General features: G+C 38.5%; 1 protein-coding gene and 1 pseudogene across 1 annotated transcript in view; both read left to right on the top strand.

Moving 5' to 3' along the window:
- Positions 1-23,644, top strand: part of SEM1 (SEM1 26S proteasome subunit) — a 1,048,205-nt gene that overhangs the window by 484,744 nt on the left and 539,817 nt on the right. The window lies entirely within an intron of this gene.
- On the top strand, positions 6,211-7,235 carry LOC126950845 (60S ribosomal protein L7a-like; annotated as a pseudogene).

Below are 23,644 nucleotides of genomic sequence, written 5' to 3'. Positions count from 1 at the left end.
GTCCATCAGAGGAATAGATAAAATATGATATTACACATGATGGAATACTATTCAGTTAAAAAAGTTGCATTTGTGGCAATATGGATGGAAGTTAAAAACATGCTAAACTAAATAAGCCAGACACAGATGAAGAGTGCATGTTCTCACTATATGTAGAATATAAAACACTCAAATGCAAAGAAGCACAGAATTGAATGGTAGTTACCAGGGTGTGAAGGTTGAGGGGTGGTGCAGGAGGAATGAGGAGATGATGGTTAAAGAAAACAAAGCCTCAATTAAAAGAAATATTTCTTTTTTCTTTAGATATATTGCATTGCAGAGTGAATATAGCAAAATAACCTATTGTACATTTCAAAATCACTGAGAGTTAAGTTCAAATGTTCTCACCGTAAAAAAAATAAGTATTAAAGGTAATAAACATATTAATTAGCTTGATTTAATTATTCCACATTATATTCATAAATATCACTTTGGGCCAGGCGTGGTGGCTCACACCTGTAATCCCAGCACTTTGGAAGGCTGAGGCAGTTGGATCACCAGGTCAGGAGTTCGAGAGCAGCCTAACATGGTGAAACCCCATCTCTACTAAAAATACAAAAAAAATTAGCTGGGCGTGGTGGCACACACCTGTAATCCCAGCTACTGAGGAGGCTGAGGGCAGGAGAATGGCTTGAACCCAGGAGGCAGAGGTTGCAATGAGCCAAGATCACACCAATGCATTCCAGCCTGGGCTACAGAGTAACACTCCATCTCTCCAAAAAAAAAAAAAAAAATCACTTTGAACCCCATAATTGCATGCAATTATAACTTGTCAATTTACAATTAAAAGTTTTTTAATAGGCCAGGCATGGTGGCTCATGCCTATCTCAGCATTTTGGGGGCTGAGACGAGAGGATTGCTTGAGCTCAGGAGTTTGAGACCAGCCTGGGCAACAGTGAGACCTCATCCGTACTAAAAAAATAAAAACTAATAAAAACATCTATGGGCTGGGCATGGTGGCTCACGCCTGTAATCCCATCACTTTGAGAGGCTGAGGTGGGTGGATCATGGGGTCAGGGAGATATAGACCATCTTGGCTAACATGGTGAAATCCCATCTCTATTAAAAATACAAAAAAATTAGCTGGGCGTGGTGGCACGCACCTGTAGTCCCAGCTACTCGGGACGCTGAGGCAGGAGAATCACTTGAACCGGGAAACAGAGGTTGCAGTGAGCTGAGATGGTGCCACTGCACTCCAGCCTGGGCGACAGAGAGAGATTCCATCTCAAAAAACAAACATCTATGGCAGAGGAGATTCCCAGTAATCAGGTGAATAAATTGACATAATTTGTGAATATCTTTCAGCTTCTTTCTCCAAACATCCTAGTGCTTGATGGGCCTATGTACAAAGTGGCCATGGCAGCAGGGATATGGTGGCAGGATGCTATGCATGGGCTAAACAACAAGGACTTGCCCTCAGCAAGGCTGATATGGATACCACTGTTGTTGAGCCTAATCTATCAACATCAGAGATCAATGCTGAGCACTTTGATGTGCCAGTACCCGCTAGGGGACTAGCTAGATATCTGGTAGCAAATTAATTACATCAGTCTCTTCTTCATGAGGAATAGGCAGGGATTTACCCTCATTGGAATAGGTATGTATTCTGGATATGAATTGGGCTTCCCTGTTGATAATACACTGCCAGCGTCACAATTTGTGAACCTGTGAATTGCCTCACTCATCATTATGTGATAATACAAATGTTGCTTTGTAACCGGGGAACTCATTTCAGAGCAAAAGAAGTGCACGATGGGCTCATGCCCATGGAGTTCGTTAAATCTCCCAGCACCAATTACTAGAAGCAGTTGATCTAGTAGAATGCTAGAATAACCTAGTGAAGATTCAGTTATGATGCCAGTTTGGAGACAATGCCCTGAAAGTATGGGGTTCTATTTTACAGGATGAAGTTTATAGTTCGAATTAGTGACCAATATTTGGTGCTGTCTCTCCCAAAGTCAGGATGATGGACCCAGAAATTAACATACAGAACTGAATATCTGAATATCATTCCCTTCACTATTAGTAATATACTTGCAGAATTTTTGCTTTGAACTTTGCCAATTTAGAAGACATGGTTCCAAGGGAAAAATGTTTCTACCGGGGGACACAATGATGGTTCTATTGAATTAGAAGTTAGGGCTGCCACCTGGCCATTTGGGGTTCTTCATGCTGCTGATCCAGCAGGCAAAGATGGGGTTAATAAACTGGCTGGGATGATTGACTCTGATTACTAAGAAGAAATAGGGTTGCTGCCTAAACTGGAGCCAGGAGGACTATGTTTGGAACCCAGAAATTTTTCCGCCTCAAAAGGGCAGGTCCACTGAAGATTCAGGTCCTTCAGAATGAGGGTTTGAGACATCTCACCAGGTTAAAAAGAACAGTAAAGACAACTTTGATCTGGTGAAGTTATGGCAGAGAACAAAAAAGACAGGATTTGTAGTGAAAGAAGAAAGTTATAAACTATTACCTTGGGACTAGTTATAGAAGTAATGACTAAATAATGTATTTTCTGTTTATTGTATAAGTGGGTGTTCATCTCTGTACATGTAAATACAAATTTTTCTTTCATATGCTTCCCCTTATTAATTTTCACAAATTTTGTTGGCATGTAAGTTTACAATTTGGTCTTTAGGTGACCAAATATTTACATGGAACTGTGACTGAATTTGGGGAGAAGTTATCATAGACCAGAGATAAATCATTTATGGACATGTGGATGCTTTTATTGTTGTAACTTTAGGCTACTCATTTTGAGAAAAGGATGAGAACATCTTCGTTGTACAAAGGATAGTTGCATTTCTAAGTGAAAACATAGAGTTGTTTTTGTTGTTTGTAAGATGAATACACATATAAGGATGCGAGCATGCTGAGTAGCTAAAGGGATGGATTTTGCCAGTTTCTGAGTTATTGTCCTTTAGCTTCAAACCTACTCTTCTAACTCAGCTTTGTGATGCTGGTGTTAGGACTCTACAAACTACATTTCTGCTTTGCCAGATGGTTTCCTTAGGCTCTGCCAAAAGGGGATACTAGAGGAAAACTACTGGATTGGAGAGAAGGAAAAGCCTTGTTACTTCCTGTTTGCTTCTTATTCCTATTCCTACCAGTGTCCTCCAGCCTCTTTTCACTCTAGAAGCTGCAGCCCATTCTAGTAGCAGCAGTTGAAGCGAATTTACACTTTCTAACATTTGCAAAACTAGCTGCATCATACTCCACCTAAGATACACCAGCTGTCCACTGCCGCTCTCCTCAGAGGCCTGAGTTTCAGCTGCTTGGGGCACATTTCTTTTAAAGTTTAATAATTTTAACCTCTTCCCATTATTCCCTCAGCCCTAGAATTGATAGCTTCTTCCTGCAATTGCCAACTCTATGACATCTTATTGTTCTCTTTTGCTTTACTAGTTCTTAATAAGTAATAAACAACTTTGCATGTTAAATTCAATGAAAATGACTGGTGTAGTTTCTGTCTCTGAGAGTAGTTTCGGTCTTCTGACTGGACCCAAGTTTAGCCTAAAACTGCCTTCTCACCTATTTTAAGTTCAGCTTAAAGGTTTCTCCATACAGAGAAATACTGTAAACCAGAGCTGTAAACAAATTATAACCTAATCTTGTTTCCAATTGGCCAATTGTTTTGGCCAATTGAAGGCAGCCAGCTGTTCAAACCATGTTCAAATAAAGCAAACACAAAGATGTAATCAATCCAGCTGTTTCTGTACCTCAACTTCTACTTTCTGTATGTCACTTTCCTTTTCCTGTCCATAAATCATCTTCTACCAGAGAGCTGTGTTGAAGTCTCTCTGAACCTATTTTGGTTTGGGGACTGCCTGATTTGCCAGTCCTTCTTAGTTCAATTAAACTGTTTGTCTACGGTTGTTTCTTTTAGCAACTCTAAGTGATTCAAGAGGTAAACTCAGGCTAGATTGTAAAGCATCTAACAATACACATTGAGGAGTTTGGAATTACCTTGAACAAGATAGCATTGAAGGGTTTTTAAAGCAAGGCAGTAACATAATCAGATTTGAATTTGAGAAAAATTACCCTCGTGGCACTCTAGAGAACAGATTGGAGGGGCCAATACTAGAGGAAGTTGGGAAGATATTGTAGAAATCCAGATGAGATAATGGGTTGAACTAGAGTGAAAGTGTGGATAGAAAAAACTGAGTGAATGTAAGAGTTATTAAATAGAATAAAAAAGACTTGGTGATAGGTTGGATAAAGGTGGGGAGGGAACAAAAGGAATGTATTTCATGCAGAGGTAAGGAAGAGAAACACATCAAAGATGACACTCAGTTTTGGGTAATGACAGCTGGGTGATTGTTCATAAAAAGAAGCCCAGACAGGGTGACCAGGTTTAGGACAATTGAATGAATGGAGTTTTGAACTGTCGTCTTGGGTCTTAGGATAGCTAGGGGTAGATATCTAAGGAATGCTTGGATTCAGAGGTATGGAGCTCATGAGAGAGATGTAGCCTGGGAAGAGATCTGGATATCATCAAATACATGGTTCAGAGAGCCAAAGGAGTTGATGGAGTACCCAGGGAGGGAATGGAGTAAGAAGAGATCTAAGACCAAAATCCTAAGAACAAACTGTGAGGATGTTTGGTGTGGTACTTTGAGTAAGCAGGTGTTTCTTTCCATTCCTGAATTTGAAAGGTACTATTAACTGTGTCCAGAGTTAGGGCCCATTTACATGATCTCAGGAAATTTGCCTCGCAGCCTCTTTTTGGAAGAGTTACTATCATCTAGTGTTGACTGTCACGCCTGCACTGTCTCCCTGCAAAGGGGACTCTAGTGGGACTACCCTATTGGCATCACTATTCGATGACCAGTATGGGGTGCTTGTCTGTGAGGAACTGATGCAGAGGTACCTAAAGGAATGCTTACCACCCTACGAGCAACATGAGAACCTTTGAGTGGGTAAGACCGCTGAAAAGCAAGTGTCTAAAGGGGTTACTTGATGGGGACATGACCAGTAAGTGCTGACCCACCAGGTCACCTTTAAAAATTCAATTACATTTTCCTCTGGGAGGAAGTGTAATGGTATAGTGGTTAAAGGCATAGGTGCTAGGAAAACTAAAAAGGTTGTAATCCTACTTCTTGCTCTTATCGGCTATTTGAAACCTAGCAAGTTATTTCATTCCTCTAAGCTTCAGATTATTCATCTATAAAACAAATAGCAAATCATAGGGAAGTTGAGGTTTAAATAATTTTTGTAACATGATCTATATAATAGATGAATGCTACATACTATATGTAATCTAATAATCAATGTAAATCTCAGTATCTGGCATACATTCTATGTTAACTACCTATGCTTGATGTCAGTTTATTGCCTCTCTTCTCCAAAGTGATTCTGCCTTACCAGCTCTGTGATGATGGAGATTTAAATATTTTTCCTTTGTAGTGAGAAAATATCTAGCTTTATCAGTGGAGAGTACTGAAGGATCATTGCAAAAGCAGGGATTTATCTAGTGTGCTGCCATTTTTGCTTCTCCTTTGCTCCTACTGCACAGATGCCAGCAGCATGTATGTTGGGACACTGGCATACTCTGCCTACCTGCATGTCCAGGATGTAAAGTCTCTTACCAAGCTTGTAGCCTGGCCTGGACTGGTGATCACCTCACCTGGCACTCAGGACATGATCAATGAACATTTCATGCTATGGGGCACCCTGCTCACAAGTAAACTCCAGATGCCTGACTCCCTCTTTGTGCCTACCTGGTTATCAGCTCTGCCCATCCATACCTGAGTTGCTTATTATGTAATTCTAGACACACACACACTGTGCACTCTAAGCCACACATTTCCTTAGGCCTCATACCCTCTGTGTGCCTGTTACCATCCTCAACCTGTCTGCATTGCATAAGGTTGTTTCTTAAGATGCCCAGATATCCACACTGCATATCCATCTGTACACAGCCTTACCAATGAGCAGAATCCCCAAACTCCCAATTCCTCTGTAAGCCTGCCTGTCTGCCATCACCATCACACCTGCCAGAGGGTAGTTTCCTGCTTGCTTAGCAGGTATACACTAGCTGTAGCCTGGGCAACACAGCAAATGCCTCTGCTATTTACTAGGCTCTGAGTTCTAACCTTGGGAAGGGCCTCTCTTTCCAAGTTTGTTCTTCTGTGGGCACTCTGCCTTATCCCTAGGGTATTCCTTTGAGTTCTCTTTACAGCTTTATAACAGCTTTACAGTTACTACCCTACTTAATACTTTTTATATTAAACTTTCCATATTCAAATTGATCGTTTGTTTCCAGAATGAACACTGACTGCTATACTATTTTTAGATATTATCTTATTCAACTAATGTTTATTGAGTCCCTATAGTGTGGCTGGCACTTTATAGCTATTGGTCAAACATCAGAGAACAAAACAAAATTTCTGCCTTATGGAACTTGCATTCTCTATAGAAAGACTGAGATTGGGCTCTCTCCTCCCACCACCCAAGATGCCAAAAAGAAAGAGCAATGGGAAAAAGCAGGTGGCCAAGAAAGTGGTGAATCCCCTGTTTGAGAAAAGAATTAAGAATTTTGGCACTAGACAGGACATCCAGCCCAAAAGGGAGCTCACCTACTTTATGAAATGGCCCCATCTTATCAGATTGCAGCACCAGAGAGCCATCCTCTATAAGTGGCTGAAAGCGCCTCCAGCGATTAACCAGTTCACCCAGGCCTTGGACCGCCAAACAGCTACTCAGCTTCTTAAGCTGGCTCACTGACCAGAGAAGAAGCAGAGGCTGTTGGCCTGGGCTGAGAAGAAAGCTGCTGGCAAAAGGTAAGTCTCCACTAAGAGATCACCTGTCCTTCAAGCAGGAATTAACACCATCACCACCTTGGTAGAGAACAAGAAGACTGCAAAGGACATGGATCCCATGAGCTGGTGTCTTCCTGCCTGCCCTGTGTCATAATATGGGGGCCCCTTACTGCATTATCAAGGGAAAGGTAAGACTGGGGCATCTAGTCCACAGGAAGACCTGCACTACTGTAGCCTTCACACAGCTTAACTTGGACAACAAAGGAGCTCTGGCTAAACTGTTGGAAGCTATCAGGACCAATTACAACGACAGATATAATGAGATTCCCCATCACTGGGGAGGCAACATCCTGAGTCCCAAGTCTGGCTCGCATTGCCAAACTGGAAAAGCCAAAGGCTAAAGAACTTGCCACCAAATGGTTAAATGTACACTGTTGAGTATTCTGTACATAAAAATAATGAAAATAATACAAATTATCCTTTTAAAAAAAGAGATTGTGGCGACAGAGTTAAACAATGTGAGATGTGTCTTTAGGTCTAGAAGACACAAAGGTACCCTCACATGTTTCATAAAGCTAAGCTTTGAGAACAAATCCAATATTTTGAAGATATTCACTGTACTATTTTATTGAAGTGTTACAATGTTGCCTTTCTCCCTACTTGAGATTAGTTGGTTTAAAATATTATCTATTCCAACTCCCATTCATTCAAATGTTTTTACCATAATCTTTTTGTTTAGTCATATTTTAAAATAAAATTGCTACTGAGTAAGCTTGTCTTACAAGTTCATTATGATATACATTTTAAATGTAAAATTTTACTATTCTTGTACCCTGGTGCTTTGTTCTCCTTTCAGTCATCTAATGTGAGTGGCAGCATTCATTAGATATGCCATTACTATGCAGATAGTTATTCTTTTAATGTTGCTTAGCAACAATTATTCAACATTCAGCTCCTTTCAGCTTTTGCACTGATACATTTTGAAATCCTGAAAAGGGTGTACTATTTCAGGTATCTAGCATTGAACTCTATTGTTTCTTTGCTAAAACATTATAAGCTAATCTTACAATTTGTACAAAAATAATACATTTCCTAAAGCCCATAACTGCCAACTGACCCCAGCATTTCTGCAAGTTTCTGTAAGTCAGACTTAAAGATGTCTAAAATACTCAACTAGGTGGAATAAGTGAATTTATCTTTCAAATTCATTAATGTCCAGAGTCAAAATGCATTCCTTGATCAAATAAGGTCTGAAAATAAAAGGGTAAAAAATGTGGTTAAACTAGATACATTTATCAGCCTCTTGAAATTCCATAATTTTATAGGAATCAAATTGATATAACACTCTCATTTATAAGGCTCAATATGTCTTGGGAAAAGGATGGGGTTCCATATCATATCCGCTCTTCAAATGTTTCCAAATGTCTTTGGACTGTCTATTTAGAGATTACACTTTCTCTTTCATATGCGCACACTTTGAACAATTGTCTTTCCCATTCCAGGAGTTTTTACTAGCTTAAAAATGGAAGTCAATGACGTACACATGCAATTTGAAGAATAATTGTGAACACTCACATAAACATAATACAACTTAAAATATGAAACATAGCCCCCTAGGATCCGAGAAGACCCCATGTGCCCATTTCCAATCACAACCTTGTTAGTGGAGTTAACCACTATTTAATTTTTGTGATTGTAGTTTGCTTGCTTTTCTTTAACATTTTACTATGAATACTTGCATCCCTCACAATATTGTTTTGTTTTGCCTGTTTTTCAATTTTGTACTAATGCATTCACACCATATTTATTTGACTTCTTTCTTCAATCAGTGTATATCAAAATAATAGTTCATTCAGGTTTGCTGCTATATGACTATATCATAACTTTTTTTCCATTCTACTATTGAGGGACATTAGCATTGTTTCTGGCTTCACAAAAGCAATGGGAAAAGGATTCCCTATTTAATAAATGGTGTTGGGAAAACTGGCTAGCCCTACACGGAAAACTGAAACTGGACCCCTTCCTTATACCGTATACAAAAATTAACTCAAGATGGATTAAAGACTTAAACATAAGACCTAAAACCATAAAAACCCTAGAAAACTGAAGCTGCTAAAATAATTCTTATATGAACATTGTTGTATAGTATCCTAATTCACACATGCACAAAATTGTCTAGAACTGGTTTTGTGGGTTGCAAAGTAATAACAGTAACAGCAGTAACAATAATAAATGCTTTGCAGTGTTTATTACATTCCAGGTACTGTCCTGAACATTTCACACAGACTAACTCGTTTAATGCTCAGAACACTATGAAAGCAAAAATTGGTTTTGGGGTGGGGAGACAAACCTTACTTTTATGAATCAAGTCACATGTTCAAGGTCAAAAGGCTAGGAAAATGGGATTCAAATCCATGTAGTTGGCAGAAGTGTCTGTACTCAACCATCATACTACAGTGCAATACCATTAATGCAGTAACATGAACATGCAATAGTATTATGCATAATAATCTTCAAATTTACTAGAGAATATCAAAATCTATTCCAAAGACATTATACTAATCTACACTCCCAAGAGCAGGATAAGAGTTTTTAATATTTGCTTATCTTTTTCAACACTTGTTATTGTCAGACTTTATTTTATTAAACCTGGAAGTTGTGTAATGTAATCTCATTGTAATTTATATTTAAATTTCCCTATTACAAATGAGGCCAAGGATTGATTGATTGATTTAGTTAGTTAGTTAGTTAGTTTTTGAGACGGAGTCTCGCTCTGTGGCTCAGCCTGGAGTGCAGTGGCCTGATCTCAGCTCACTGCAAGCTCCGGCCCCCGGGTTCATGCCATTCTCCTGCCTCAGCTTCCCGAGTAGCTGGGACTACAGGTGCCCGCCACCACGCCCGGCTAATTATTTTTGTATTTTTAGTAGAGATGGGGTTTCACCATGTTTGTCAAGATGGTCTCCATCTCCTGACCTCGTGATCCACCCGCCTTGGCCTCCCAAAGTGCTGGGATTACAGACATGAGCCACTGCGCTTGGCAGAGGCCAAGGATTTTTTTGTTAACTAACCATGTAAATTTCTTTTATTTGTGAATTTACTGTTCAATATTTTTGCCCTTATTCTATTGGAATGTACCCCTTTTTCATTAATTTATAGGAGTTTTTCAGATGTTCTGTTGGTCATTAATATGTGTAGCAATGATCTTTTTATACTGAGGCTTGTGTCTGGATTCTTTACTACTTTTAATAATAAGCTGTATGTTAATCAGATGTATTCACTTTGTTCTTTAGAACTTGTCTTATTTTAAAAGTTCTCTCCTACTCCAATATTTTGAAGATATTCTCTGTATTATTTTCTTGCAGTATTGTAATACTGCCTTTCATATTTTGATCTTTAAGAAACCTATAACCAATGTGAGACACCAAAGTTTTTTTTTTTTTTTTCGTAGAAAAATACCACTTTCCACAACAGTTTCTTGAAAAGTAGTCATTTCTCCATTATACTGCAGTACATCATTGCCGTAAGTCAAGGCATCCTATAATAAAAGGCTATACTATCTTAATAACTACAGCTATATTTTGACATCTGGTAGGGTAAGTCTGATTATATTGTTCTTAAGGGCGACTTGGTTATCCTTGGCCCTTTACAATTCTGTATCAATTTTAAAATGTTTGCCAATTGAAAATAAAAACATTTAGAAATTAGATGAAGACTGCATTGCAACTACAGACCATTTGGAAACAAGGTATTTACAATATTAAATATTCTAATCCTTGACTGTGGAGTGCCACTTCCTTTAAGAGTTCCTTAGTGTCTTTAAGTAAAAAGTTCACAATTTCTTCCAGAAAATTTTTTTTAGTATAGTTAATTCCAATTATTATTTTTTAAAAATTATACTTTAAGTTCTGGCATACATGTGCAGAACACGCAGGTTTGTTACATAGGTATACCCGTGCCATGGTGGTGTGCTGCACCCATCAACCTGTGATCTGCATTAGGTATGTCTCCTAATGCTATCCCTCCCATAGCCTCCCACCATCCGACATGCCCCCGGTGTGTGATGTTCCCCTCCCTGTGTCCATGTGTTCTCATTGTTCAACTCCCACTTATGAGAACATGCAGTGTTTGATTTTCTGTTCTTGTGTTAGTTTGGTGAGAATGATGGTTTCCAGCTTCATCCATGTCCCTGCAAAGGCCATAAACTCATCCTTTATGGCTGTATAGTATTCCATGGTATATATGTGCCACATTTTCTTTACCCAGTGTATCACTGATGGGCATCTGGGTTGTTTCCAAGTCTTTGCTATTGTGAACAGTGCCACAGTAAACATACATGTGCATGTGTCTTTATAGTAGAATGATTTGTAATCCTTTGGGTATATACCTAGTAATGGGATTGCTGGGTCAAATGGTATTTCTGGTTCTAGATCCTTGAGCAATTGCCACTGTCTTCCACAATGGTTAAACCAGCTTATACTCCCACCAACAGTGTAACAGTGTTCCTATTTCTCCACATCCTCTCCAGCATCTGTTGTTTCCTGACTTTTTAATGATCTCCATTCTAACTGGAGTGAGAAGGTATCTCAGTGTGGTTTTGATTTGCATTTCCCTAATGACCAGTGATGGTAAGCATAAGTTGTCCGCATATGTTGTCCGCATAAGTGTCATCTTTTGAGAAGTGTGTGCTCATATCCTTTGCCCATTTTTTTGATGGGGTTGTTTTTTTTCTCATAAATTTGTTTAAATTCTTGGTAGATTCTGGATATTAGCCCTTTTCAGATGGATAGATTACAAAAATTTTTCCCCATTCTGTAGGTTGTCTGTTCACATTGATGATGAGCTTCTGCACAGCAAAAGAAATTTTTAGTTTAATTGATCCTAATTGTCAATTTTGGCTTTTGTTGCCATTTTTTTTTGTGTTTTAGTCACGAAACTCATGCCTATGTCGTGAATGGTATTGCCTAGGACTTCTTCTAGGGTTTTTATGGTTTTAGGTCTTACGTTTAAGTCTTTAATCCATCTTGAGTTAATTTTTGTATAAGGTATAAGAAAGGGGTCCAGTTTCAGTTTTCTGCATATGGCTAGCCAGTTTTCCCAACACCATTTATTAAATAGGGAATCCTTTCCCCATTGCTGGTTTTTATCAAAGATCAGATGGTTGTAGATGTGTGGTGTTATTTCTGAGGCCTCTGTTCTGTTCCATTGGTCTATGTATCTGCGTTGGTACCATACCATGCTGTTTTGGTTACTGTAGCCTTGTAGTATGGGTTACCTTGAATTGTGTTAACATCCTCAAATATGGGGCTGCTTAATCATTTACTTACCAGGTAATGCCAAACTATTTATTTATTTGAGACAAGTCTTGCTCTGTCACCCAGGCTGGAGTGCAGTGGTACGATCTCAGCTCACTGCAACCTCTGCCTCCTGGGTTCAAGCAACTCTCCTGCTTCAGTCAGCATCCCAGGTAGCTGGGATTACAGGCATGCACCACCACACCCAGCTAAATTTTGTATTTTTTGCAGAGACGGGGTTTCACCATGTTGGTCAGGCTTGTCTCAAACTCCTGACCTCAAGCAATCCACCCACCTCGGCCTCCCAAAGTGCTGGGATTACAGGTGTGAGCCACTGCACCTGGCTGGTAATGTCAATTTTGAATTGCCTCCTAGTGGACTGAAATTTTTATTATGACTCTTTCCACAGCAATTTTTTTCCAATACTAATATATCTACATCAGCTTCCTTTTGGTTTGTGTAACTTTACCCATCACCTTACTTTCCAATTGTTTGTATTTTATGGTTTAGGTGTTGTCTTTTATAACAGTATATGATTGGTTTCATTTTTTAATCAGTTAACAATCTGCCTTTAACTGGATAACTTGGTCCATTTACATTTAATGTAATTACTGACATATTTCGGTTATGTCTATTAATACTGTCTCTTTTTTTCTACTTATTCTGTTCCTTCTATGTTTCTTCTATTTCTCTTATTTTATAATATTTTTTCTATTTCATTTTTCCACTCTACTAGTTCTGAAGTTATATATTCATTTCTATGTAACAATCATTTGTAGTGGTTACACTAGAAATTACATCTATACTTATTACATCTGTTAATATCTTTTTCTACTTACTCTGTTCCTTATATTTTTTTTCTATTTCTTATTTTATAATTTTTCTTATTTCATTTTTCCACTCTACTAGCTTGAAAGTTATACATTCATTTCTATTTAACAGTCATTTGTAGTGGTTACACTAGAAATCACATCTGTATTTACAATTAAGTTTATCAGTACATTTTTTCACTTCTCCCACCGTCTAAACTTAAAGCACTTCCTTCAACAATTACCATACCAATTTATGTATTATTCTTGTATGTTTTTAAATCTCTCATTTTTAACCCCATGAAACATCATTATTCAATAAAAGCTCCTTCAGAGTTATCCATTTTTACAATCTAATTGGTCCTTTAGTTCTTCTCATTACACAAAGCACATCCTTTTTTATTGAAAAGAAACTTATTTTAAGTTCAGAGGTATATGTGCAGGTTACATAGGTAAACTCGTGTCATAGGGGTTTGTCATACAGATTATTTTGTCAGGTATTAAGCCAAGTACCCATTAGTTGTTTTTCCTGATCCTCTCCCTCCTCCCACTCCCCACCCTCCGACAGGCCTCAATGTCTGTTGTTCCCCTCTATGTGTCCATATGTTCTATCACTTAGCTCCCACTTATAAATGAGAGTATGTGGCATATGGTTTTCTGTTTCTGTATTAGTTTGCTAAGGATAATGACCTCCAGCTCCATCAGCATTCCTGCAAAGGACATGATCTCAGTCTTTTATGGCTGAATAGTATTCCACGGTGTATATGTACCAGATTTTCATTTTACACTTCCACCAACAGTGTATAAGCATTCCTTTTTCTCCATAATCTCACCAGCATGTTAGTTTTTGACTTTTTAATAGTAGCCCTTCTTACTGGTGAGATGGTTTCTCATTGTGCTTTTGATTTGCATTTCTCTAATGATCCATGATATTAAGCTTGTCTTATGTGCTTATTGGCCACAAGTATATCTTCTTTGGAAGAGTGTCTGCTCATGTCTTTTGCTCACATCTTAATGGCGTTGTATTTTTCTTGTAGATTTAAATTCCTTCCAGATGGTGGATATTAGAACTTTGTCAAATACATAGTTTGCAAATACTTTCTCCCATTCTGAAGGCTCCCTGTTTGTGCAGCTTTTTAGTTGGAATTAAATCCCATTTGTAAATTTTTGCTTTTGTTGCAACTGTTTTTGGCATCTTCATCATGAAATCTTTGTCCGTGCCTATGTCCTGAATATTGCCTAGGTTGCTTTCTAGGGCTTTTATAGTTTTGGGCTTTCCATTTAAGTCTTTAATCCATCTTGAGTTTTTTGTATATGGTATAAGGAAGGAATTCAGTTTCAATCTTCCGCATATGGCTAGCCAGTTATCCCAGCACCATTTATTTATAGGGAGTCCTTTCTCCATTGCTTGCTTCTGTCACCTTCATGAAAGATCAGATGGTTGTAGCTGTTTAGCTTAATTTCCAGGCTCTCTATTCTGTTCCACTGGTTTATGTGTTTGTTTTTGCACTAGTATTATGCATTTTGGTTACTGTAGCCCTGTAGTGTAGTTTGAAGTTGGGTAGTGTTAATGCCTCCAGCTTTGTTCTTTTTGCAAAGGAGTGCCTTCGCTACTTGGGCTCTTTTTTGGTTCCGTGTGAACTTTAAAGTAGTTTTCCCTAGTTCTGTGAGGATGTCATTGGTAATGTAGTACGAGTAGCATTGAATCTATAAACTGCTTTGGGCTGCTACAAGGTCATTTCAATAAAATTGGTTCTTCCTATCCATGAGCATGGAATGTTTTTCCATTTGTTTGTATCATCTCTGATTTCTCTCAGCAGTGTTTTGCAGTTCTCCATGTAGAGATCTTTCACCTCAATGGTTAACTGTATTCCTAGGCATTTTATTCCTTTTGTAGCAACTGTGAATAGGATTGCATTCCTGATTTCACTCTTGACTTGACTATAGTTGGTGTATAGGAATGCTACTGATTTTTGCATTTTATGTGTCCTGAGATTTTGCTGAAGTTGCTTCAGCTTAAGCTTTTGGGCTGAGATTATGTTTTCTAGATACAGAATCACGTCGTCTACAAACAGAAACAGACTTCCTCCTTCCTATCTAGATGCCCTTTCTTTCTCTTGCCTGGTTGCTCTGGCCAGGACTCCAATACTACGTTGAATAGGAGTAGTGAGAGAGAGGGTATGCTTTTGCCCATTCAGTATGATGTTGGCTGTAGGCTTGTCATAGACGGCTCTTAAAATTTTGAGGTATGTTCCTTCAATACCTACTTTATTGAGAGTTTTTAACATGATGAGGTGTTTAATTTTATCGAAAGCCTTTTCAAAGCACATCCTTTATGATTTCCTTTAGTGAGAATCTGCAGGTGGCAACCTTGCTCATATTTTTTTGTCTGACACTATCTTTCTTCTACCATCGTTCCTGAAATACACTTGCTAGGTACAGAATTTTTAAATGGTATTTCTCTCAACACATTAGAGATAGTCATTCAACTGGTTTCTGATTTCCATTATTGTTCTTGAGAAGTCAGCTTAAGATTTAGTTGTGAGGAAGATTCACTGTCCACTGCTTACCACTTTAGCCCACTGCATCTTGCACTGTAATCTCTACTACTTCCAACAGTCTGGTGAGACAGGACATTCATACACACGTTTCATGAAGTCGTCTTATTAATTATAGGTAAGCAGTAAGGAACAACAGTAGCCCAGGATTCATGACAAGCAAGTCTCCAAAGGCTGAGGAAAGCTACCTAGGGCAGATTTGGACTCATCTGTGCATACTCCACTTGTACTGTCGCTGAGGGCCCCTGGGTTTCGAAAGCCATACCCTCTAGGAGGTGACATGGTCTGCTGGATTAAAGTGGTGAAGGACACCCTGTTCCAGGAGGGACAGGAACAGAGCATGGGCTGTTCTGGACAATTCTTTATTATCTTAGGATGTTGTATTCCTGGCACATTTTTACAAGAACTACAAGTGAGAAAGTGGAGAACAGCTGGGTCACCAAACCTATCCAGGGACCTTCCTGCACTAGCTGAGGTTCCTTTGCGACTTTTGTTTTGGCTGCTTTTACAAGCTTTTGGCATTCTGCTGCTTCAGTACAGTATGTCTAAGAGTGAGGATTTTATATCTATCCTGCTTAGGATAAATCTGTAGACTAATGTGTTTCATTGATTTGAAAAAGTCTCAGGAATTATAGCTTCAAATATTGGTTCTGCTGCAGTATCTATCTGAAACTATTAGATATACATTAGACCCTTGTGTTTTAACCACCTCTCATATTCTCAAGTTTGCTTTTTATGCTGAATTCTGGATAATTTCTTTTGGTTCTATGTAACAGTCACTAATTCTCATCATTTCAAATCCATCCAGTCTTTTAAACTTGTCCATTAGGGTTTATTTTTTAATTTCAGTTATTCTATTTTCTACTTCTACAAGTTCTACTTGGTTCTTTTTCAAATATGCCAGGTTACTTTTTATAATGCCTTGCTTCTTGCAGATATTTCCAAATAACTTTTAAGTTTAAACACGTGAACATGTTTTATATTATACATGTGTTAATTCCAATATCTGAGTTTTCTGTGTTAAGTCCAATATCTGAGACTCATGTGGAGTCTGCTTGTTTACTGAAACTTGAGGATTCACTTTCCTTGAAATTATTTGTGACCTGAGTGTCCTCAAAAACTTGTTTACATTTATCAGGTACTCATTCTGGGGCCATATATTAAATTTATAGCTTAAGTTTTGTTTTAGCACACAGATGACTTGAATCCAGGATAGCCTGCAATTCTGCACAAGTACTGGAGCAGGTTTTCTTCTGGCTCACTCTAACACTGAGGGTATAGTCCTTAGGGCCCTGTCTTTCTGGAAAAAGTGTTTCTTATGACTCTTATGTGGGTTCTGTGCTTTGTCTTCTGCCCATTGTGTCCCAAAGGACCATCAAAACCAAAGCAGAAATTCATGTTAGGGTAAAAGAGGCTTTACCAGTTTCTCTTGCCAATATTGGCCTTATAATTAATCTCTTAGGATACTGCCAGCTCCTAGAAGCTTCTCAAAAATACTTTTTCTACTCTACCTAAAAGTTTTCATTTTCAGCAGGAGAACTGCTCAGGTTAGCATTGTCTGCCACATTACTGAAAAGAAAATATAACATTTTATTTAAAATCCCATATATTTCATAGCATCATTTTCTCACTTGTCAGGAAATTTTCCATGTCATTAAAAATTCTTCATAAAACTACATTTAAACTTCTTCGTTATATATGTCATCACAACTCACTTAACCTTTTAAGTATTTGGGGGAGTTCTGCTGTTCCCAAATTCACTCAAAATCATTTTAATAACATTATATGAAAAACTTTGTGCACATTCCTGCATATCTTTTCTTTAGTATAGAATCTTAGAAATAAAATTTACAGGTTCAAAAAGTACCATTGTTCTTAAAGTTCTTAATACATATTTCCAATTTATTTTCAATAAGCTGTATCAGAATCCTCCCAACCACCAAGACCAATGGTAAGAAGCCAATTGTGCCATGTATCACTACCATTAAGTACAATCCAAACACCCTCCTCCACTCCAAATGTTAAGCAGGGAAATACGATAGGATTTGCATATCACTAAGGTGACTGGCTGCAAATAACATACTAAAAAACACGCTGGAGACAAGAAAGCCACATATAGATTGCTACAGAAAAAAAATTCTAAGTCTGAAGTATCAGACTAATATTCGGAAAAGGGGGAATGAGAGATTTTGAGACAATAAAGCAGTAGAGTGTATCAGTTCTAACTATATAATAAGCCATCCCATAACGTACTGACTTAAAAGAACTGCCATTAATTTGGCTTGTAATTGGCAATTTGGACTGGGATTAGCTGTCATGGCTGAGCTCACTCATATAAATGTGGTTGGCTGAGAGCTGGCTGGTCTACGATGACTCACCTTTGCTCCACATCTGATCCCATCCTCTGGTAGGCCAGCCCTAGTTTGCTCACATGGCGGATGGACAGATGTCCAATAGTGCCAGCAGAAGTATGCAAAGCTCTGAGGGCCTAGAACCTAAGTCTGCATAATATTGCTATCTCATTCTTTTGAGCAAATCAAGTCACAAAGCCTGCAGATTTGAATAACTGGAAAACAGATGAATAGGAGGCACTGCAAAGTTACCTTGCAAAGGGCATGGGTTCGAGGAGTGGTAGAGAACTATGAGCATTTTGTGATCCACCATATAGTGTTGTCAGAATTGCTGAATAATGAGGAAGAGGCCTCTAGGGAAATGGTGAAGTCGAAGCAAAATTACAAAAATCTGAACTGGTACTCTGTGTATATGTTATTATTCACTGAAAAGGGAAGAGAAGTATATTTGATTTTAAACATGAGTTGGAAATGTCCATTTCAAACACAGATCTGAAGTTCAGAAATGAGATTGACAGGCTCCATCAAAAACCACAAGAACTGATAAAATCAGTGAAATTGCAAGATACAAAATCAACATATAAAAATTAGTAACATCTCTATATGCCAAAAGTGAACAATCTGAAAAAATTTTTAAATCATTTTACAATATTTACAAATAAAATTAAATATCTAGAAATTAACCCTTTAACCAAGAAGTAAATGATCTCTACAATGAAAACTATAAAACCATGAAAAAAATTGAAGAGGACACAAACTATGGAGATATTCCATGTTCATGGATCGGAAGCCTCAATATCGTTAAAATGTCCATATTAACAGATTTGATGCAATCCCTAACAATGACATTCTTCACAGAAATAGGAAAAACTCTAAAATTTATGTAGAACCACAAAAGACCCAGAATAGCAAAAATTATCGTGAGCATAAATAAGTAAACTGGAGAAATCACATTACCTGACTTCATATTCTACTACAGAGCTATAGTAACAAAAACAGCATGGTACTGGCATAAAAATAGACATATAGAACAATGGACAGAAAAAAGAGAATCCAGTAATAAATCCACACATCTACTGGCCGGGCAAACTGGCTCATGCCTACAATCCCAGCATTTTGGGAGGCCGAGGCAGGCGGATCACTCGAGGTCAGGAGTTTGAGACCAGCCTGATGAACATGGCGAAACCTCATCTCTACCAAAAATGTAAAAACTAGCCAGGCATGCTAGCACATGCCTGTAGTTCCCAGCTACTCAGGAGGCCGAAGCGCAAGAATTACTTGAACCTGGGAGGGGGAGACTGCAGTGAGCCGAGATCATGCCACTGCATTCCAGCCTGGGTGACAGAGCAAGATTCTGTTAAAAAAACAAAAACAAAAAACAAAAACAAAACAAAACCAAAAAAACCACACATCTACAGTGAACTTCTAGTTGACAAAGATGCCAGGACACATCTACAGTAAACTTACTGTTGACAAAGGTGCCAGGAACATACACTGGAGAAAAGAAAGTCTTTTCAACAAATGATAGTGAGGAAAACTGGATATCCATATGCAGAAGAATGAAACTTGACCCGTTTCTCACCATATACAAAAATAAAATCAAAATGGATTAAAGACTTAAATCCAACAACTCAAATTATAGAACAACTATAAGAAAACACTGAAGAAAATATCCAGGGCACTGGTCTGGACAGAAATGTGAGTAATACCCCACAAGCACAGGCAACCAAAGCAAAAATGGAAAAATGGGATTATAGTACATTAAAAAGCCTTCTGCACAGCAAAGGAAATAATCAACAAAGTGAAGAGACAACCCAGAGAATGGGAGAAAATATCTGCAAACTACCCATATGACAAGGGAGTCATAATCAGAATATACAGGGAGTTCAAACAGCTCCACAGGAAAAAATCTAATCAGATTTAAAAATGGGCAAAAGATCTGGTACACATTTCTCTAAAGAAGACAGTTAAATGGCAAACAGGCATATAAAAAGGTGCTCAAAATCACTGATCATCAGTGAACTGCAAATCAAAACTACAATGAGATATCATGTCACCCCAGTTAAAACGGGTTTTATCCAAAAGACAGGCAATAACAAATGCTGATGAGAATGTGGAGAAAAGGGAACCCTTGTACAGTTTAGGTGGGAATGTAAATTAGTATAACCACTATGGAGAACAGTTTGGAGGTTCTTCAAAAAACTAAAAATATAGAGCTAATGTATGATCCAGCAATCCCATTGATGGATACAGACCAAAAATAAGAGGAGTCAGTATTGTCATGCGCATCCGTGTGAAGAGACCACCAAGCAGGCTTTGTGTGAGCAATAAAGCTTTTTAATCACCTGGGTGCAGGCAGGCTGAGTCCGAAAAGAGAGTCAGTGAAGGGAGATAAGGGTGGGGCCATTTTATAGGATTTGGGTAGATAAATGAAAATTACTGTCAAAGGGGGCTTGTTCTTTGGTGGGCAGGAGTGGGGGTCACAAGGTGCTCAGTGGGGGAGTTTTTGAGCCAGGAAGAGCCAGGAAAAGGAATTTCACAGGATAATGTCATCACTTAAGGCAAGGACCTGCCATTTTCACTTTTTATGGTGGAATGTTGTCATCAGTTAAGGCAAGGACTGGCCATTTTTACTTCTTTTGTGGTGGAATGTCATCAGTTAAGGCAGGGCAGGGCATTTTCACTTCTTTTGTGATTCTTCAGTTACTTCAGGCCATCTGGGCATATATACGTGCAAGTCACAGGGGATGCAATGGCTTGGCTTGGGCTCAGAGGCCTGAGAAGTATACTACAGAGATAGCTGCACGCTCAAGTTGCAGCACTCTTCACTGTCGGGGAAAATTCACCCCCAATAATTCATGTAGGTTCTTTTCTATGTCCATAAGTGTCACCTCGTCTGAGAAATAAACGGAAAGAGTACAAAAGAGAGAAATTTTAAAGTTGGGTGTCCGGGGGAGACATCACATGTCGGCAGGTTCTGTGATGCTCCCTGAGTTGTAAAACCAGCAAGTTTTTATTAGCAATTTTCAAAGGGGAGGGGAGCACACGAATAGGGTGTGGGTCACAGAGACCACATGCTTTAAGGGCAACAAAAGATCATAAGGTCAGGGTGAAACTAGAATCACATGAACTTCCATGTCCAGCTGTGCACACATTGTCATTGATAAACAAGGTTCAAGAGCAGAGAACTGGTCTGACTAGAATTTGCCAGGCTGGAATTTCCTAATCAATAGCAAGCCTGGGGGCGCTGCAGGAGACTAGGGTGTGTTTCATCCCTATTTACATCTGCATAAGGCAGGCACCCCCAGAGCAGCCATTCAGAGACCTCCTCTGGGAATGCATTCTTTTCCCAGGGCTGTTAATTAATATTCCTTACTGGGGAAAGAATTCAGTGATATATTTATCTTACCCATTTTTTGGTAATAAGATAAATATGGCTCTGTTCTGCCCGGCCCACAGACAGACTTTAATCTCCCTTGTTCCCTGAAAATCGCTGTTATCCTGTTCTTAAGGTGCTCAGATTTCATATTGTTCAAATACACATGCTCTACAAACAACTTGTGCAGTTAACACAATCATCACAGGGTCCTGAGGTGACATTCATCTTCAGCTTATGAAGATGATGGGATTAAGAGATTAAAGACAGGCATAGGAAATCACAAGAGTATTGATTGGGGAAGGGATAAATGTCCATGAAATCTTCACAATTTATGTTCTTCAGCTATGGCTTCAGTCAGTCCCTCCATTCGGGATCCCTGACTTCCCGCAGCAAGTCACAATACCAAAGTTATGGAATCAGCCTAAGTGTCCATCAATAGATGAATGGATAAAGAAAATGTGGTATACAATAAAGTACTATTTAGATATAAAAAAGAATGAGATCCTGTCATTTGCAACAACATGGATAGAACTGGAAGTCAGTATGTTAAGTGAAATAAGGAATGAACAATACCTAGTATTTCATAGCACAAGGTGACTATAGTCAGTGACTGTACATTTTAAAGTAACTAAGTATAACTGGATTGTTTGTAACACAAAAGATAAATGTTTGAGGGGATGGATAGCCCATTTTCCATGAGATTATTACACCTTGCATGCCTGTATTAAAATTATCTCATGTACCCCATAAATATATACATCTATGTACTCACAAAAATTAAAAATTTTTAAATGAGATTTAGGTTGGTGTTAGTGATTTAGGAGTAGAGCTAATATCTGAAGCAACAGACATGTAATCTGAGAGTCCTGAGGATGAAATCCCCGAGAACATCATATTTTTAAAGTGGGGGTGGGGAGAAAATTTATAATCTAAAGGAGAATTAGGCAGTATAAAAAGCAGAAATGATTTAAAAGCAGAAGACAGTAACACTATCAAATCTTCAACATATCAATCTTACAGTGATTAATATCCCAATGATTTTGGCAAGTGAGTGGTTACCCTGGCTAGAGCAGCAGATGAAGTAAAAGAAAAAGGAGACATGGAAGGTACTACTCAGTGGCTGGCTGAAGCGAAGGATCACAGCAACTAGGCAGTCTGTAATGGAAATAAAAGCACTAGTAGAATGACATTGAAGGTGCCAAGTAGTCAAAGGACTGATAAGTTTATGTATCAGTTTACTGTTAAAGATCACTCCCTATTTCCCAAACTTTTAGTTTACAAACTTGTTGTCCCAGTATTTGCACAGTGCATCTAAGCAAAACAGCAAACAAAACTTAGTTTTGTTTATTAAGTAGTCCAAACAACTTATCTATGCCATAACAATTTAGCACCTGTTGGACACTATGCAACTTACACTGTAATCATATTGACCGACACTACCTACATTTTCTGTTACTCATCTTCTGTGATATTTGCATTTTTATCATGGTAACCACTAAGAGCCCAGCTTCACAAAGATCTGTCATTAAAAAGAATGGCAATATAGCTGTAAAAGTGAAAAACCTTGCATAGTAATGTGTGTGGTGTCCAGCAAATACAAACGTGGCTGTGACTTCCTCAAAGTTAAAATATCCTGCAGCACCCCTGAGTTCTCTGTGATGCCCAGGAAATCTCAGTTTATAATTTGGGAACCATAGCCCTATTCTTGCTTTTATTTTTCTCAATAGTACTTATCACCTTACATATTTTATTTCTCTCCTTTAGAATGTGAGTTCCATGGTGGTAGTAGACTTTTTGTCTTTGATAAGTGCTGTATCCCTAGTCCCTAGAGTGACATCTGGAAAATGCAGGCTTTTAATAGGTATCTGTGGAATGAATTGTGTGGTGGGAGTAAGAAACTGATTATATTGTTAACAGACAGTGGCAAAAGCACAGGATATTTAAATTCATAATTTCAGATGCAGAACAGTTCTGAACAGAGTGAAGGTTTAAGTGTAGCCATGGCATGAGTGAGTGGTTGAATGAGTGAAAGTGAATAATGCCAGATAACTCTCAGTCTACTCGATAAGTAAACGACATAAATACTAAGTCACCAAAATAATGGCAAGATTTGAGGTAAGTCAAGTGCCAATGAACAGAAGGGAAGTATACCCTAAAAGAAAGCCACAGAGGGAAGAGTTCTTAAGCGAGGGTGGCAGAGTGATGGGTTGAAAGGGACAATAGGATGGGTCTCTTGTAAAGTGGGAGTTGTGGCCCACTTTACAAGACTACAGTGAAGCAGCGTCTTCATAATTATTAGGTTTCTATTAGGCAAGATGAAAAGGATAATGCTGTAAAGAGTTTGCAGATGAATTTGTTCATTATGAAAGAGAGCTCCTGAATGCACAACTAGATTTTAACCTTCTTGAGGGCAGGAGCTTTGTCTTATCCCTGAAGCCTGTTATAACACAGACAGTAGA

Source organism: Macaca thibetana, chromosome 3 (genome assembly GCF_024542745.1).
Source record: "Macaca thibetana thibetana isolate TM-01 chromosome 3, ASM2454274v1, whole genome shotgun sequence".
Taxonomy (NCBI): Eukaryota; Metazoa; Chordata; class Mammalia; order Primates; family Cercopithecidae; genus Macaca; species Macaca thibetana.
This window is presented reverse-complemented; position numbering and strand designations above follow the sequence as displayed.